At 53.1% G+C, this 18,487-nt stretch overlaps 1 long non-coding RNA gene across 1 annotated transcript; it reads left to right on the top strand.

Moving 5' to 3' along the window:
• Positions 1-8,751: 8,751 nt before the first annotated feature.
• Positions 8,752-17,513, top strand: LOC130543995 (uncharacterized). Its single transcript, XR_008959834.1, has 2 exons — positions 8,752-10,093; positions 11,154-17,513. It is a non-coding gene; the product is annotated as an uncharacterized LOC130543995 (long non-coding RNA).
• Positions 17,514-18,487: the final 974 nt, after the last annotated feature.

The following is an 18,487-nucleotide window of genomic DNA, read 5'->3' as shown; positions in this document are numbered from 1 at the left end:
TGATTTTTATGGGAGAAGTTCTGCGATTTTCCTAGACTCTCAAAGGGTACAGTGACCGTCCTCCCATATACAGAAACATGACTCCGGACCAAGTGAAGTTGGTTCAGCCTAAATTAGGTGGGACTATTTATCGTTCTGGTCAAAGAATGTGGGCCTTTGCGTGGGGACATTGCTCAGTGCGTCTCCTGGTGGATGCTGGAGGACAGTGGCCAGCAATGACCAAACAGACATGATCCTGAACCAATGTCCGGGCTGGATGGGGGGTAGGTGATTCTAGAAGTGTGCTCGTGGCGGTTCTCCCTGGGGACAGCATTAAGAAGAATGCCAAGGTTCCCAGGCTAGCCCACCACATGTGTTAACACCCAACCGTGTGCCCCAGGTGGGGGAGTGGGCGGGATACAGGGAAAACAGGGAGAAGGGGGAGAAAAGTTCCCAAAAGTTGTGTCCCTAACACAACAAGAAAGCAAGAGCCTCCTTCTTAGAAAATTGGTAGCATTTTATTTTGTGGGGAAGAAAATCTGAACCTACAGAAAAATGGAAAGACTACTACGACAAACGCTCACATGTCCTTCCCACGGATCCACCCAGTGTGAATGCTCTCCCATTGGGCCACCTCTCTGTCCCTTTTGCTGACCCATTTGAAAGCACTTCGCAGACATCATTCAGCTTTAACCCTAAACCGTTCATCATGTATTTCCTACGGTTAAGGTCAATGCCTGTAAAACCACAAATCACTACCCTACACAATTTAATTTCAATATAATAATATTATCAATTATACAGCCCACATTCAAATTCCCCCAATTACACCAATACTGTCCTTTAGGTTTGTTGTTTGTTGTTTTTTTTAATCCAAGATCTAATCAAGGACTAAGCCTTGCATTTGGTTGTCATGGAAGCCAGATTTGGAATTGAACCAAAATTAATGAAAATTGCAAGCCTGTGTGAGAACTTGAAGGGGCCAGGCGCCTGAGGGAAGGACGAGGCACAGGGCACCTCAGGGAACCCTCAGAACAAGGGGGCTGCCGCCCATGTTTATAAAGGAGAAGCGGGAGGTTGTGTCCTTATCAGAGAGCTGAGCTGCCATCGCCCCGGTGTGGTCGATAAGAAGAACCCACAAAGCCTTGCCCCAAGTCCTCCGGCTTGAGAGTCGGGGAGCTGGGATTTGAACCCACTCTGGCCGACTCTGAGCACCGCGACGTTGAAACACCGGCTCAACGGCTTGGTTTGCTGACCCCGCGCCTCCGTCCCATCTGGGGGGCTGTCCTGTCGCCCACTGTGCTCCACATGTGACGGGGGGGGGGGACCCGAGGCCGGGAGATCGCAAGGGGAAAGCAGGTGGGATGTCAGGGCTGAGAACAAACCAAACGCACAATCCCGTGGCGCCGATGGAGCGAGGCCAAGATGCGGGGCCCCAGGGCGCGCGGTTCTGGGGCGCAGGGCTTGGGCCCTGGTTCCCTGTGCAGTTTCCTGGGGCTGGGTCAGGGCGGCATCTCTCCTCCGCCTGAGACCTCACATAGGTTTTTGGAAAGACCCTGAACAACCGAGAGAAGGGTCTAAGGGTGGAGGTAAGGAGCCTCAGGCTGCCGCTCCTCGCTTCCTTTGACTTGAGAGCTTTAAAAAATAAAAAGCACCATAATGTGTGCGTATATTTTAAAATATTTTTTAAATCACAGAAACAGAACATGATCGTGAAGAAAATGAGAAAATACAAACAAGCAAAAATAAACAAAAATGTCACACCCCCACCACACCGACATCATAGCTGTTCGAATACCAGACTTCCAGAACTTTCACCAGGCAGGTGCTGACCCAGCTTAGGGCTTTGTTTTCCCGACTGAGACCCCACACGACCGGAACACTGGGCGAGCAGGTGCTGCGGCCTTTGTAGGAGAATGTCCACTGTTCTCCCGAGGGGCCAATTTAATGATCCTGATGTGCTTTCATTCAAGGGACTGACCAGAATACAGTGTTTTATGACCTGCTTTAATCTGTCAGTGATTTCCCTGTTTCCATTTCAGACAATTCTCTTAACCTAAAGCAAGATTTTATTTAAGATTTCCCAGTTAATCCCACACTGTTCTTCATAGCTGGTTTGTGCCTACTGCCATTCAAGCCGGGCCGTGCATGACATCGGATTGTATGTCCTCAGGGTTCTAAGCTACTGTGCCCCTTTTTGTGCCAGTGACCTGTTGGAGAGATGGGGCCGGGTGTTCCAGGCACAGCCACACCCCCTAGATTTGTCCCTTGCTGCCTCTTGGTGTGATCGAATGTGTTCCTCTATCCCCCGTATTTCCTCTAAATGGGCAGTTAAAGCAAGGCTGGATTGTGTGAAACATGAGCCTGTGATTAAAATCTCCCACAATACGGGGGGGTGCAGGGTGGTGCAGTTGGCTGAATTGGTTTCGGCTTGGTATTGAGCTCCAAGTCGGGCTCTGCGCTCAGTGAGGAGTCTGCCTGAGGCTCTCTCTCTCTCTCCCTCTGCCCCTCCTCTATGCTCACATGCTCGCTCACTCTCTCTCTCTCAAATAGATGAATAAATCTTTAAAAACTATATAAATAAATAAAATCTCCCACGATACAGAAGTGTGTAATTAAGGAGGGATGATGAGTCCCCCACATTGCTGGTCCTTCTCCCCAGAGATGCCCAGTTACTGGCCGGCTGGTCCTACCTCCAGACCTTTTTCTCTGCTTCTACAAATGGATGGCGGTTTCTATGTGTGGATATTTGCTTTTGTTTGTACAAAAAAAAAAAAAAAACACAAAGAGGGGGGATTGATACAATAGCTATTGTTCTGGAACTTTTTTTAAAAATGTGACTATCTCGCCCTATTGTGGCCATCTCTCCATGTCTTGATGGTGAAACTCTGTCAATATAACCTAAAATCACTTGAATTTTGCTGACTAAATGCCGTACTTCTTTTGTGTATAAGCTGCCATTAGTTAGTGGTGAGGACCTGAATGCAAATTCTGTGGACCAGAGAGCATCTAACTTAATTCAACAGACTTTCAACTCCTCCCCCCAACCCATCCCTACCAGCCCTTCCCCTAATGCAATCAGATGATGTTTTAAAAATCCGAGTCCCTTGGCTGCTGAAAATCCCTTCCTGGTTCCCTTGGCTCTGGGGATGAAGCTCAAACCTCTTGCCTGGCTCTGCTTCCCTGCTCCGTAGCCCTTGGTGCAGGACCTTCGCACGTTCTGTGCTCCGTAGCCCTTGGTGCAGGACCTTCGCACGTTCCCTGCTCCGTAGCCCTTGGTGCAGGACCTTCGCACGTTCTGTGCTCACTCCTGCAGTACGCCTCCCCCCCAACCAACCCCACCCCAGCTCCTCAGGCTCTGGCTCTCTAATATATCTTCCTCTGGCTACAGAAGAAATGCCACTACCAACAGCTGATCCCTGGTTTCAAGCCAAGGTTGTGGGCAAGCGTTTTCAGTGTGTGCACCCCTTCAGGGTTGAATTGATCCCTCTGAACAAGAGAGCCCCTTTTCCTACCCTGCTCCCCATCCCAGCCTGGGCGTTCCAGGGAGGGGGTGGCCGCCATCTTCCTGTCTCCTTTGCCACCGTGCCTCCAGGACCTGGGACAGGGCCTGGCACAGTTGGCACTCACAGAAGGAATGGATAAACACACGAATGAATGCTGGCAGGAATGCCAACAGAGACAACCTTGTTGGCAATGGGAAGCTGAAGTCTTCAGGACACGCTTTGATCCAGAAATATCTGAATGCACACAGATGCCCGTCTTGGCATTGTTTCTCCTGGGGAATGCACTGGGAACAATTTAGATGGCCAGCAATTGGTTAACACAGAACGGAATGCTTGATCTTTTCTTCCAAGTCAGCGTTTCTTCCAGGCTCCCACCGCAGTAAATGGCATCCCTACCTACTCAGCTATTCGAGGCACATCTGGGCCATTGGGATTTTATTTCTTTCCTCCTCCCCCTCCTCCTCTTTCTCCTCCTCCTCTCCGCCTCCTCCTTCTTCTTCTTCTTTAATGAAATCCACCCAGATGGAGACAGAAATTTCTCAGCACCCAAGAAGCTCCCTCGTGTCCTATCCCAGTCAATACCCGCCCTCTGCCCAGAGGTAACCACTCTTCCGACGGCTACTGGCATTCTTGTTTTCACACTTCCTCTGTCTCTAAACCAGACAGCCAGCCTACCACCGAGGCCCGCCAGTTCTGTTCTGGTTCTCCTCAGGCCCCATCGCCTCTCCTCTGGGCAGCAGCACCAGGCTCCTCACTGGTCCCCTCCCCGCAGTCACCCCTGCCCCCTGAGCAGCCAGAGCCAGGACAGAACAGAAGACTGGCCTTGACCTCGGCAGAGGTGAGGATCTCTGTCTGCCCGGCATCTGGGCAGACGGACGTCAGAGGGCTGAGAGGCAGGCAAGGGGGGGGGCCACCCGGCGGGGCCTGTGGTTTGAGTGAAGAAAGCGGTTGCATCAAAATGGAGAGCCTGACCTCGGCCTGGGGCCTGTCCCTGCCTGAGTCATGCTCGAGAGAGACAGGGAGGGGAAGGCAAGAAGCCGAAGCCCCTCGGATCTCAAGCGGGCCAAGGCCTTGGGTGTGACGTCTCTGAAGTCATCACCGATGAGCTCAGGCAGTGGTGCCTGGGGACAGGGTTAAGAAACAGGAGGGAGGAGGGCTGAGGCTAGTCCAGCGGAACTCCAAGCCTGGGTCGGAGAGAGGTCATGCGGTGGAGAACGGGGTTGGAGAGAGGTCACGGGGTAGACAGCTCCAAACCACCCCCAAGGGCCGGAAGCCTCCGGCATGAGCCTGTGTCCCTGGCACCCAGCACTGGGCTCAGGGTGCAGGGATAGAAGGAACGAATGAGCCAGAACGGCATCTCTGCTGGGCACTCCAGTCCCCCACTTTCATTCTAGAACCTTCAGAAACTGCCATTCTGGGTCATCACAGGTCCCTGCTTCCCACAAGGACTCACCCTGGCATTGTGATCCGAAGCCCGCCCTTCTCACAGGCTCAGGCGTGTGGCTTCATCGGGGCAGAACTGGGGAGTGACTGAAAGCTGGGTGCAAAGTTGGCATCCAGCCAGGAGGAAGAGCATTTTTCCCCCCTCCAGGATAATGTTGTGCAAATGCAATTCAGAGGCCCAAAACTGCTGTCCCCGGGACGGGATAGGAGAGTCAGAGCCTCCCAGGATTGTCAAACTCGGTCACCTGGGTTCCTGGCTGCAGCTTGTGCTGGGGGTGGGGGGGATAGCGAGGGACCTATCTGGTCCTTTCCAGACTCTGAGTTCAGAACACTTCGGGGACACCGCCCCACCCCCAGCAGCCCAGTGCTCTGGGCGGAGCACTCGATTACAGCCCACGTGCTACTGCCTGCAGCTCTGAGATGGACAGTCTGGACCGAAACCAGACGGCCCCGGAGGAGGTCAGCCCGAGGGCTCTCCACACCTGCTCCGGCAGCAGGCCCCTCCCAGCAAGTCCTCATCCCCTGGGCTCCCCGGAGGGTCTTCTTCACGCACACCTGTCGTGTATGTGTACCCAGCACCGCAGTTTCGCACAGAAATGGATTCACTCCTCCGAACCTCAGTGTCCTCATCTTGAAAATGGGGATAATAACAGACCCACCTCCTAGGACTGTTCCGAGAAGACACTGAGCTAATATGTATAAAGCACGGGACACAGTGCCTAGCAGGAATAAAGTTTGGTAGTATTGTTAATTTGGTTACATAATAATTGTTATTTTATCACCAGGCTGTCCTACCCGGCTCACGTTCCCCACCCTAGCTGAAGCTCTATCTCTCAGCTGCCCGGTCCAGGAGGGAAAAACCTGTTCTCTTTTGCCAGGTCCTATGTTTGTCTTAGACAAGTTTGTGCCTGCTTAACCCCAGGCATTGGGCCCCCTCCCCGGAGCGTTAGTGGGTGTCTTCCCTCAGCCGCTGCCTCTGACATGCTCGGCGGTGACACCCCCCACCCCCAACTCCAGAGGCCTTTGATGGGTACATGTAGTCCGAGTTGTGCCCAGAGAAGGGTCTGGCAGGAAACACGCAGTGCGGAGGGGGTTGCTGGCTGCAAGGGGCTCATCTGGGCCGATACTGTGCTCCTCCGTGCCAGGGAGGACCCAGCTCTTGGGACAAGGTGAGAGCAGGGAGGCCTTCATGGCGTGGAGTTAGGGTTGGGGGGACTGGACAGGGAAGCATTTAGAGGCTTGCACAGAAAATGTCGTCTTACCCTCCAGTCCCCAGAAAACAAGTGGGATCCCAAACGGCCTTTGGTGGGACCTTGGCTTCCGACGGACCCCAGCGCCTTGCAGAGCAGGTGAGGGACCTGTGCTAACTAGCTCTGGTTAATGGCAGCTGGCTCCTTTTGTTGTCACCAAGGCAGAGCCGCTCTGAGGATTCTGGGATAGAGGGGCTTACGGTGAGGACGCTCATGGTGGTACAAGGGGGAACCTCTTGAGCCGGTTTCGGGAACACAGAGGAGGACCCCAGGGCTGGCCAGGACCAGAAGCGGATTCACGGAGGGGTTTATTTGTCAAGGTTCTCTGCACTGCTCCTGCTACTCACAGCACCCCTCTACCCCCGCCCCCGCCCCGGGGTGCTGAGCTCAGCCTCCTCCCACGCCCATGTCCACCTTTCCATCGCCCTCCAGGTTATCTCTGTTCACACCCGAGGAGCACCGGCTCAGACGTAGCTCTTGGGCTGTTGCGGTCATCGGCTGCTGGCTAGCCTCCCACTGGCTGCATGTAGTGGGGTGCTGTCCACTGTCCAATCAGCGGAAGCCGTGGTGGTCAGACCCAGGAATTGCCTGGGGTGCTTCCTTGGCAGAGGTGTGTCTAGCTGTGTTTGGGTGCGGGTACAGGGGCACCCCTTACGGCGGCTCAGGCAGGGCTCCCATTCTAGGCCTTGTCCCATACACCCACCCTCTGGCTTCCAACCAGCTAACCAGGTTCCTGGAGGGTCCAACAAAAGCCCCCCTTTCTCCTCTGTACTTCTCACCCGTTACACACACATCATGATCCTTACCCTGTTGTGAAGTAACTAGTTCCTTACCAGTCTCCACCGGCCTGGACTGATAATTCACGGAGCAGGGGTGGGGATGGACCTCCACACAGGTATCTCCAGCCCCTGGGCTCCGCCTCTGGGGCGACAGCGGTGTGGTTGTTAAGACAACAACAGCAGTGATAGTTTACATTTAACGCCGGGCACAGTCCCACGTGTCACCTGGCTTATCTCAGGAATCCTCGAAGGAAGTTCTATCATCACGCCCATTTTAGAGATGGAGAAAGCGAGGCCCGGAGAGGTGAAGTATGGAGCTCGGTTAGGAGGCAGTGGTACCGACAGTAACCAGGCGCTGGGTTGGGGCTTGTGCTCCTCCCTGCTCCTCAGCTGCCCAGCCATGGGGGACAGGTTCCTTGGTCGCTCCACGCCTCAGTTTCCCCTTCTCCAAAAGTGAGATAAGAAGATTCAACATAGGGGGGCGCCTGGGTGGCACAGCGGTTAAGCGTCTGCCTTCGGCTCAGGGCGTGATCCCGGCGTTATGGGATCAAGCCCCACATCAGACTCCTCCGCTATGAGCCTGCTTCTTCCTCTCCCACTCCCCCTGCTTGTGTTCTCTCTCTCGCTGGCTGTCTCTATCTCTGTCGAATAAATAAATAAAATCTTTAAAAAAAAAAAAAAAAAAAAAAAAGAAGATTCAACATAGGAGCCGGTCACAGAAAAATCGGCGCTCTTCAAACTGTAAAACTCAACCCCGGGGTCGGCATTATTATCACAGATGGGAAGAGGAGGTTTCGCTGTTCTTTCAGCAACAAATTGGGCTTTGCAGATTTGACCTTTAAGTTCAGCTTGCTCGAAATCAGCCCACGATTTGGGCACATGCCTCAAGGACAGCTCCAACGTCTTGATTCACAGGTCGTGGGATCGGAACTGAAAGGCATATGAGTTTCATCTGAGGTTCTTTTTTTTTTTTTTAAAGCTTTTATTTATTTATTTGACAGAGAGAGAGACAGCCAGCGAGAGAGGGAACACAAGCAGGGGGAGTGGGAGAGGAAGAAGCGGGCTCCCACGGTGGCAGCCATCACCAGATGTGGGCCTTGGGCTCCCCCGACGTGCTGAGTCCAAACGGAGATGCTCCGTGCCTGCAACATTCACACTGATTTTTAAAGACTTAATATGAAAAGAAGTAAAATATCTCACTCATAATTTAAAAATATTAGCTACATATTAAAATAATACTTTTGATATATTGGGTTAAATAAAATAGATTATTAGAGGAGGCTGAATAATATCCCAAGGATACCAGTTCCTAAGTCCTGGAACCTCCAAGTGTTACCTTATAGGGAAAAGGGGCCTTTCTTTGCCATTGCGATGCGGTTACCGGTTACCAATCTTGAGATCAGGAGATCATCCTGGATTATCCAGGTAAACCCTAACTGTGATCACGTGTCTTTGTAAGTGAAAGGCCAAGGGGGATTTACACAGCCACCTGGAGGAGAGGAAGCGGGGTGGAGGCAGAGGCTGGAGCAATGTGGCCACAATCCAAAGAATGCTCGTGGCATCACCAAGAGCTGGGGGAGGCAAGGAACAGAGTCTCCCCTTGACGCTGGTGGCGGGGAGCGCAGCTCTGCCAGCACCTTAGTTTCTGACTTCTGGCCTCCAGAATTGTGAAAGACTGCATTTCTGTTCCTTTAAGTCACTGAGTTTCTGGTAACTTGACGATTTTTTTTAAAGCTGTTATTTATTTATTTTTATTTATTTGAGACAGAGAGAGAGCACAAGCGGGGAGGAGGGTCAGAGGGAGGGAGAAGCAGACTCCCTGCTGAGCAAGGAGCCTGAGGCAGGGCTGATCTCCTGACCCTGAGATCAAGACCTGAGCCAAAAGCAGACGCTTAACGCTTAACCGACCAAGGCACCCAGGCGCCCCCCCCCCCGGTAGATTTATTTCCAAATTGCCAGTATCAGCTAAATAAATCTTCGGTCTTTGGCTGGATTATATGAAGTAAGCACTCTCTGGAGATCCAACCAGGAGCTACGCATGTTCTGTGGACACAGAAACACCTCTAAAAACACAAGGCACGTGTGAGTGTCCTCGGGCTGCTGTCACAAATGACCACAGACTGGGTGGCTGAGAACCACGGAATTGTATCCTCTCATGGTCCTGGAGGCCAGAGATCTGCAATCAAGGTGCTGGCTGGGTTGGTTCCTTCCAGAAGCTCCGAGGGGGAGATCCTCTTCGTGGCTCCCTTCTGGTGGCTGCCGGGAAGCCTTGGCATTCCCCAGCGTGTGGCCTCATCGTTCCAATCTCTGCTTTCCTCGTCACATGGCCTTTTCCTCTGCGTGTCTGAGTCTCCCTCCCCTTCCTCTTCCAGAGACACGGATCATCGGATTCAGAGTCCACTTTCAGCGATGGTCTCATCTCCAAGTCCTCAACTTCCGTAGCTCTGTGAAGACCCTGTGAGATTTCATTTCATTTGTCAACCTGACCGGCCATGGGCTCCCCTCCCCCGGATGAAACATTATTTCTGGGTGTGTCCGGGAGGGTGTTTCCAGATGAGATTAGCATTTGAATCAGCAGACCCAGTGACAAGAAGATTGCCCTCCCCAGGCTGGGTGGGCATCAGCCGATCTGCCGATCTACCAAGACTGAATGGAACGGAGAACCTCACCGTGGAGCTGGGACATCGCTTCCCAGGTTCTCCCGCCCTTGGACTGGGATTCACACCATCAAATCCCCAGGTTCTCAGGATTTTGGACTCAGACTGAATTACACCCCTGGCCTCCCTGCATCTCCAGTTGGCAGATGGCAGCGCATGCGTGGGACTTCTCGGCCTCTAGAATTGCAGGAGTGATGATATACGTTTTGTGTCTCTGGAGAACCCTGACTCACGCAGACCCTATTTCCGAGGAAGGCCACATTCCCAGATACTGTGGGTTAGGACTTGGACATATCTTTTTGGGGGACATTGTTCCGTACACTACAGGCCTGTTACCTGGGTCTTTGGTAGAAGGTGGACTGCAGAGGGTGTGGGCCTCACAACTGTGTGGTCCTGGGTTCGATCCCTCTGCTCGTGACCTCTTTACTATGGTTGTTTCCTCTCCCACAAGCCTCAGGAATCTGCTCTGACACCTGGAGGTAAGGGACTTAGCCCGCAATGTTGGTGTGAGACCACTTATTAGCTATGTGACTGGGTGAGTTACTCAGCTACTCCATATCTCAGTTTTCTCATCTGTGAGGTGGGAAGAATCCTAGTACCTATTTCAACTGGATGTTGAAGATTGTTATCATTTCCCAGGGACACAGTGAACATTATGCAAGTGCTGTTTTCTTTCTTTCTTTCTTTCTTTCTTTCTTTCTTTCTTTCTTTCTTTCGTATTTTTTTTCTCTAAGATTTTATTTATTTGAGAGAGAGAGAAAGAGCACAAGTGGGGGTAGGGGCAGAGGCAAAGGGAGAAGCCAGGACCCTGGGATCAGGACCCGAGCCGAAGGCAGATGCTTAGCTGACTGAGCCACCCAGGCGCCCTCTTTCTTTCTTTTTTAAGTCATCTCTACCCACAACATGGGGCTTGAACTCATGACCCCGAGATCAAGAGTTGCACACTCCACCGACTGAGCCATCCCGGTGCCCCTGTACAAGTGTTGTTAAAAAAGGGGCGGGGGGGGCCTGGGTGGCACAGCGGTTGGGCGTCTGCCTTCGGCTCAGGGTGTGATCCTGGCGTTCTGGGATCGAGCCCCACATTGGGCTCCTCCGCTATGAGCCTGCTTCTTCCTCTCCCACTCCCCCTGCTTGTGTTCCCTCTCTCGCTGGCTTGTCTCTATCTCTGTCAAATAAATAAATAAAATCTTAAAAAAAAATACTGCATGACGCCTGGCTCAGGGGAAGCTGCTGTTGTTCATGCTGTTATTTATGAGAAAATGTTGTCATCTATTATATTAGAGGTGATGAAAAGTTCTCTCAAGCTCTGATGTTATCCTTTCTCTGGCTTTGAATCAGACACGCCTTCCTTACTCAGCTCATGTTGAGCGAGCGACCTTGAGCTCAGAATCAGGGCCAGCTCGTGGAGCCACACAGGGTCCCATGTGCTCCATTTACTGCTCCACTGTCAGCAGCTTGAAACTCTCGATGACTTTTGAACAAGGGGCTTTGCATTTTCCTTTTTTTTTTTTTTTAAGATTTTATTTGTTCATTTGACAGAGAGAGAGACAGCCAGCAAGAGAGGGAACACAAGCAGGGGGAATGGGAGAGGAAGAAGCAAGCTCCCAGCGGAGTAACCTGATGTGAAGCTCGATCCCAGAACCCTGGGATCACACCCTGAGCCGAAGGCAGACGCCCAACGACTGAGCCACCCAGGCGCCCCTGCATTTTCCTTTTGCAAGTGGCCCCACAAATTATGTAGCTTGGCGTCACAGCCCATCCTGTGCTGGTGGCAATGAGGGGACTCCAGCAAGGGGCCGTGATCCTCTCTGACCTGCACTCGGTCTGTGGCACACAGGGTTATGGCCCCTCCTAGAGGGACCTTCACAAACTAGGTCATGCGGGCTGGGAAAACATGGGATCCAAGGACGAGCTGATTGGGATTTTGCCTGGAAGAGGAGATTTAGGGTTGACCTGGCGGTGTCTTCCAATTTCTAAGGGCTGTGGGGAGGAGAAGGGAGCCTGCGTGTCCCCTATGGCCCCAAAGGACAGATCCGGCTCAGCCCAAGGAAGGAGTTCTGCGCAAGAGTTGTGCAAGAAGGGAACAGCTGGCTTGACTTCAAATCTTAGCTCTGCCTGGGGGTGAAGAGCCCAGGCTCTGGCTGCAGATAGCTTCACCCCTGCCCAGATCTGTGTCCTTAGGTGAAGTCATCCATAGCCCCGAGCCTCTTTCTCCATTACACAGGTGAGCACACTAAAGATAAAACAAGGTGGGTTTATACCCAAAGCACCTAAATGCGCCTACCTCCATGATAGCTGCCTGCTGTTGTCGTTGTTATTGATTATTATTATTATTATTAGAAAGTAGTGAGTCCCCCAGATTGGCAGGGTTCAAGGTGAGAAGGACCATCATGGAGTTGCAGAGATACCCCGGGCATCAGGGGTAATGGAGGAAACACACACTTTGCCCCCTTAACCCTTTTGGCATCTGGCGTGTTTGGATGATTCATTTAAAAACCCGCAGTCGAGAAATACTGTCTTTGTGACAACGGCCTGACAGAAAGAGGGTGGCGCTTCTTGTCGAACTGAGGAGCTCTGGGGTCCGGGAGGCTGCTGAAGAGCGGGAAGGATTCCCATCCTTCCTGCATGGGAAAGCCCCGGCTAGCTGTCCCTTGAGCCATCGCTGGCCGAACCGTGATCCCAGGAATGCACAGCTCTCCTGCGAAGCCTCTGGGAAATGGGTTCCTGATGTGTCTGAAAGCCGGACGCCGGAAATGCCCACGGGAAAGCAGCATCCGGGGGCGGCGTGCAAAAGCGTGTGCTGGGCTGCATGCACGGGCAGTTCTCGGCACTCCCCGACCCCCGAGCCTCTGCCTGGAGCCACACTCGGAGGACTGCAGCTTCTCGGGAAATGTCTTGGCAGGCATTTGTGCTGAGACAAACATTTCTCCGCTCCCTCGTCCCCCATGCTCCTCTCCTGTCAGCTGCGTGCTGTCCCCAAATAGCATCCAGGAAATGCTCCTGCCGACCGCAGCCCCGTGCATCAGGAACGGGATCCGAGGCCCCGGGTCAGGCTGCAGCAGCTGGGCTCCGTCAAGGGCCGCGCTGGGCCAGAGCGTGGAAGAGCCACACGTGTGTTTCTCTCTGCTGAGACAGGGGAAGAGGATGGCCCAGGAATTCACGGCATTTCGGGCACACAGTCAGGTGGCCCATCTTCCAACAAATATTTACTAAGCGCGGCTCTATGCAGACACCCCACCGGGAGCTGTACACACAGCCGTGAGGAAGCCGGCGGCCCGGCTTTTCTTTACTCTTTTTCCTTTCCACGAAAAAGACCGCATTTCTAAGTGTCCAGGTTCAATGGCACTACGTCCATGTACATCGTTGTGCAACCATCAGTCTCATCTCTAGAACTTTCTCGTCTGGTCTTCCAGAAAGAAAGCCCCAGCCCCATGCGCCTGACATCGTCACTCGAATTCCCCCTCCGCCTACAGCCTGGCAACCACCGACCCCCTTTCTGCCTCTAAGGATTCGCCCATTCTGGACATTTCTTACAAACAGAATCATAGGCTATGTGGCCTTTTGGGTCTGGCTTCTTAGCATGATGTCTCCCGAGTCATCCGTGATGTAGCGTGTGTTGGTACATTGGTCCTTCTGATGGCCGAACGAGGTTCTACTGGCTGGCTCCCAGGCTTTCCTCACTGCTGGGCTTTAGAGCTGAGCAGCCTTGCTACTCCTCACTCCCCCGAGGAGCTCCCGGGGAGTTTCCTGCCTCAGGGAGGCGTACTGCGAGCAGAAGAACCTTATGTTACCCACTAAAGATTGCTGCCTCTTAAGAGCTTGCTACATACAGCCCCGCAGCCAGAACCCACCAGCTGTGGGACCCGGGGCGAGTACAACCATCCACCCGGGCCTCAGGCCTCATATCTCTAAAATGGGTCTAAGAGTCTTACCTCCTTCTGGAGGATTAACTACGGTGGCATCTGTGATCAGGCCTGCGTTGGGTGTGAGAACATTGCCCAGCGATCCTGTGGCCAAATCACCCGGTCCGACTGCTGTCCTTAAGTGGGATGACACCATCCCTGAAGGCCATCTTGGCCATCGCAGGAATGGGCTTTGGGGCCAGGCCGGGCTTGAGAGCCCCGGGAAGCGGCCTGGCACATAGCCCCAGATCAGCCCAGTTCTCTGATGGGCAGCTTCTAGTGTTCACCATGTATCCTTGTCAGTAACCGTGAGCGGCTGTGTTTCTGCACTGCGGGATGGGTGTTTTTGTGCTGTCAGTGCGTAACCTAACTAAATTTAAAATCGCATCGTCTTTGCAGTCCTAACCGACTAGGCACCGGAGGCGGGTTCTGTTGTTCTGGTCCCAGCCTGCCCGGCAGCCAGTCCCACTCAGAGACACACAGGCCTCTTCCCAGGTGGGCTCTGTGCCTGTCAGGAGAGGCAGCCAGGCTCCCCCCGGGATTCTAGGAGGTAGGCAGGCAGGAGTCAGGACCCAGAACTGAACTCAGGAGCTTTTTACTTATCTTGGTCTAGATTCTTTGGGTTATAATGAAAGGAATCCTAAGCAAAGGAGCTTAATTCAATTCAATAAATTACAGTTAGGTCTCTATGTCAGGCATGGGACCAGGACTTGTGCTTTATCGGCAAACAAAACCGAGACCCCTGCCCTAAGAAGCCAGGTGTTAAGACAGTAAGGATAATAAATAAATTATATGGTGTGTCATTGAGTGAAATGAGCTGTGGAAAGAAAAGAGAAAGCAGAGGCAAGGAAGTGACATCAGAAGGGCCATGGGTGGGGACAGGCTGTGGAACCACAGGAAGGTGGTTGAGGGGGCTGGAGGGGCTGACATCTGAGCAAGGACTGGAAGGTGAGTGTCACGCAGCAAATGCGGGGGGGGGGGGTGGGAATTCCAGGCAGAGGCCCCAGCCAGAGCGAAGGCCCAGAGAAAGGATAGTGTGGCTAGGCTGACCGAGTGAGTAGAGAAGGAATCCAGAGAGAACCAGATGGAGACCAGATGGGATGAGGCCACGGGCCATTGGCCAAACTTCGGCTTTCACTCTGAGCGAGATGGGAGCCACTGCAATTTGGAGCCAAGGACAAGCGTGATTTGACTGATGTTTTGTTTAAGCAAAGAAGGAAACTCCTAAACTCCCAGGCCCTGGGTGAGTCAACGGGTCGGGACCTTGGTGCTTCCAGAACAACCCCCCCCACACACACACACACACGAAGCAGGGAGCAGTCGCGCGCAGCTTCAGGCCATTACAGTCGCAGGGCTCCGTCCTACAGCCAAGAGTGGTCTTTCCAGTGGGGTCACAATATAAACTCCTGGGGAAGGTCTCTGATTGGCTCTGCTTGGACCAATCACAGTGGCCTGATGCCAGGGACATTGTGATTGGCTTCCCTGGATCACATGGCCACCCCATCCCAAGAAGAGGTGTTTTCGGATTGGCCGAGCCACCGGCATTACAGGCAATAGGGGTCCAGCTCCTAAAGGGAAAGTTGCGATTTCCCAGAAGAAGGTAGGAGGGAGAGGGGAGCTGGCCGCCTCCGACAAAAACAACAGCCCTTCCTCGAGTTGCTCATCCTGGATTCCTCAGGGGGTCCGGCCTGTGGGACACCCACCCCCCCAACCGTCTGCCGCAGCAGGGGCTGCGGAGCCACCGGAAACGCGCACTAATCTGTGTTTGCACCGCACCCCTTCCGCAGAGCACACGCCACATTTCACAAACACCGCTTCTCCAGAATGAGGAGAAGCGGTTGATGCCGCTCTGATGACTGAAGCACGGATCTGACTTCAAAGGTCACTCGAGCCGCAGTAACTTTCTTTTATCGCTGCATTTCCCCATCCCTGGCTGGAGAAAGCCCCAGCAGTGCTCACCGAGGTCAGGACCCAGCGGCCGAGGTGGGGCCGCTTCCTCCTCGCTCTGAAGGTCCTCTGAAGTCACAGACAATGAACCAGCCCCCAGAGCCGGGGCTCTGATCCTCAGGAAATGCCGAGGAGCCTGAGCTGGAAGAAGCCACTTGGCGGCTCACACGAAGCGGCTCCTCTTTGCTCGGAGTTGTACACAGTGACCAGAGACCTCTTATGGGGTTTGTTTTCGTTGTTTTGTTTTTTGTTCTTTTAACACAGTAAAGTCACAACTTCTGAAGATCCATTGCAGCAAATTCTTACGTCTATATTCACCTGCGTGGCCACCACCCAGGGGTGATATGAACACATTTCTGATTCCTGGGAGGCCTCCTCCTGGGCGGCCCCGGGGCTTCTCGTGCCTTCGCTGTTGTATTTCCCGTGAACCTCGGGGCCAGGCCCAGGTGAGCACCCCCATCCCCACCCAGTGCTTTGCACACACGGTCTCCCATCGGCCCACCCCCTGCAAGGCAGGAGCCCTGCTCTTACGGGCAACGAACGTCACGGTCACCGGAGCTCAGAGAGAAGCATCATCACCACCACCAAAAACAACAGCGGCCGCTTCCACGGGCTGCGGGAGGCTTTAGGGAAATTCTTGGCCAGAGATCAGAGAAGGGCTTGAACTCCCTGCCAGGTCCTGGCTTAGCTGGTTCGTTTCAGCAGACGATGAGGAAAAGATTCCTACCATGAAGTCATGCACGTCAGTCAGCAGCGCTTCCCCACGAAGTCCCTCTTATTTTTGGCTCCAGGTAAGGGTGGATAAGAATCCACTCTTTGCCCACGCTGGTTTTCCTAGCCTCTGCCAGTGAGTTTTCTGTCGTGTTTCGGAAGACCAAGCAGGGCAGAGCCTGCTGCCTAGTCCAGGGAAGGGCGGACGCCCAGGGTCGCCTCTTAGGCTGTGTCTGGTCCACGATTCTAGGGCTGGTGCAGCCACCAGACCCCAACCCCCACAACTGAACTTGTCGTCAGGGCGGGCAGCCGCTCCAGCGGTTTCCCCAATCCAGGGGCAGGACCGACAGGCACCCTCTGTTCTCAGAAACATCAGCAAGGAGCAAGCTTGCACGATGCCTTCAAACATACAGGCAGAGATAAAACCTAATTCAGGACATCCCATACTTTCTATGTCCCATCCCTGATCATGACCTCTCATTTATCTTGTGGGGCTGGGACAACCCGGGCTGGCGGCCCCATGTTCCAGAAACATGGGTGTAGGTTTACAAGCACATCTTTTGTCCAGATAATGGAAGGCTTGGCGCAGAGCAAATGGACAAGCAATCCTCCCCCCACCCCACTCCCCCCAACCCCAGCAGCAAGGACAGGGGTTTCCAAGAGCCTCCGTCTTGGCAACCCAAGCATTATCCCATTTTGAGGAGGTGGAAACTGAGGCTCAGAGGCTCATACAGATGAGGGCTGACTGTGTGCCAGGTGCTTAATAATTAGACACGACTCCCTTCGGTTCTCTCACCTGCTGTGCCGAGCGACAACAGCTGTGCATCACAGCTGATGAAAAGTGTTCAGAGAAGGAACCTGCTTGCCCAAGGCCATGAAGCTGCCGTCACCAAGGGCTGGCTCTGGATTCAACATCAGCTGAGTCTGCTCCCGCGCACGTGGCCAGTGTCTCTGCCCCCTGGCCAGTCCTTCCCTTGGCCTCCGCTGCTTTGAGACAGGCCCAGACTGATACTGCTGTCCCTCTGGCCAGACCCAAGGGTGAAGAAGACACGGAAAACTGATTGTTTCCTCCTGCGCACCGCCCCAGGGCACCTCCTGGCAAAGCAAGCAGTGCTGGCAAAACAAGCAAGGGACAAGATTTCCTGCCTTTGCGGAGGTCCTGCCCCCAACCTGGGAAAGGGGGTGAAGGAGGGGGAGCACATTAAGGTGAGGGTCTTGAAGCAAGAGATTCAAAGAATGTGACGGCGCAAAATGTTGATGTTTTTGTTGAAGAGCTGATGGGTCTTTCGGGAAGTTCCTGTAAATAATAAAACCATTTGCCTGGGAGTCTCCCAGAAAAGCGCAGGCATTCTTCATTTCATTGTGCTTTGCTTTATTGCACTTCACAGATACTGTGGGTTTGGGCTTGTTTCTTGTTTTTTTTCCGAACAAATTGAAGGTTTGTGGCAACCCTTTGTTGAGCAAGTCCGTCGGCCCCACTTTTCCAACAGTGTTTGCTCACTTTGCCTCTCTGTATCACATTTTCGTAATCCTCACAATCTTTCAAAGCTTTTCATTATTACCGTATTTGTTAGAGCGATCTGTGATCAGGGAGGATGACTCAGGGAAAGCTAGGATGATGGTTCCCATTTTGTAGCAATAAAGTATTTTGGGGGTGCCTGGGTGGCTCAGTCAGTTATGTGTCTGCCTTCAGCTCAGGTCATGATCCCGGAGTCCTGGGATTGAGCCCCATGTCAGGCTCCCTGGGAGCCTGCTTCTCCCTGTCCCTGCAGCTCCCCCTGCTTGTGTGCTCGCTCTGTCAAATAAATAAAATCCTTTAAATAATAATAATAAAGTATTTTTTGCTGAAGGTACGTACCCTCTTTTTTAGACATAATGCTCTTGCACACTTACCAGACTACAGTGTAGTGTAAGCATACCTTTGACGTGCACGGGGAAACCAATAAAATTCCTTTTGAGCTGCTTTATGGCGGGACTCGCTTTATTACAGTGGTTGGAAACCGAACCCGCAACATCTCCAAGGTACGCCTGCCCAGAGATGCTACAGAACATAACAGAAGGGTGTTCTCTAGTTTCCTATGGTGGCTATAACCAATCAGCCCAGATTTCATGGCTGAAAACAACACCAATTTACTAGCTTAGCGTTCTGGAGGCTAGCAGTCCAAAGCCAATGTCAGTGGGCGAAAAGTCAAGCTCTCCCAAGGCTGGTTCCTTCGAAAGCTTTAGGGGAGAGTTTGTTTCCTGGGCTTTTCCGGCTTCTAGAGGTCACCTGCATCATTTGGGTGACAGCCCACCTCCCTTTCATCTTCGAAG

Source organism: Ursus arctos, unplaced genomic scaffold, assembly GCF_023065955.2.
Source record: "Ursus arctos isolate Adak ecotype North America unplaced genomic scaffold, UrsArc2.0 scaffold_18, whole genome shotgun sequence".
Lineage (NCBI taxonomy): Eukaryota > Metazoa > Chordata > Mammalia > Carnivora > Ursidae > Ursus > Ursus arctos.
The sequence above is the reverse complement of the archived record's forward strand: the minus strand, read 5'-3'. Positions and strand labels throughout refer to the sequence as shown.